The following is an 805-nucleotide window of genomic DNA, read 5'->3' as shown; positions in this document are numbered from 1 at the left end:
AACCCTAAACCTAACCCTAACCATAACCCTAAACCTAACCCTAACCATAACCCTAAACCTAACCCTAACCATAACCCTAAACCTAACCCTAACCATAACCCTAAACCTAACCCTAACCATAACCCTAAACCTAACCCTAACCATAACCCTAAACCTAACCCTAACCATAACCCTAAACCTAACCCTAACCATAACCCTAAACCTAACCCTAACCATAACCCTAAACCTAACCCTAACCATAACCCTAAACCTAACCCTAACCATAACCCTAAACCTAACCCTAACCATAACCCTAAACCTAACCCTAACCATAACCCTAAACCTAACCCTAACCATAACCCTAAACCTAACCCTAACCATAACCCTAAACCTAACCCTAACCATAACCCTAAACCTAACCCTAACCATAACCCTAAACCTAACCCTAACCATAACCCTAAACCTAACCCTAACCATAACCCTAAACCTAACCCTAACCATAACCCTAAACCTAACCCTAACCATAACCCTAAACCTAACCCTAACCATAACCCTAAACCTAACCCTAACCATAACCCTAAACCTAACCCTAACCATAACCCTAAACCTAACCCTAACCATAACCCTAAACCTAACCCTAACCATAACCCTAAACCTAACCCTAACCATAACCCTAAACCTAACCCTAACCATAACCCTAAACCTAACCCTAACCATAACCCTAAACCTAACCCTAACCATAACCCTAAACCTAACCCTAACCATAACCCTAAACCTAACCCTAACCATAACCCTAAACCTAACCCTAACCATAACCCTAAACCTA

The sequence above is a fragment of the Octopus sinensis genome, unplaced genomic scaffold (assembly GCF_006345805.1).
Source record: "Octopus sinensis unplaced genomic scaffold, ASM634580v1 Contig11541, whole genome shotgun sequence".
Classification (NCBI taxonomy): Eukaryota; Metazoa; Mollusca; class Cephalopoda; order Octopoda; family Octopodidae; genus Octopus; species Octopus sinensis.
Note: the sequence above shows the minus strand (reverse complement) of the source record.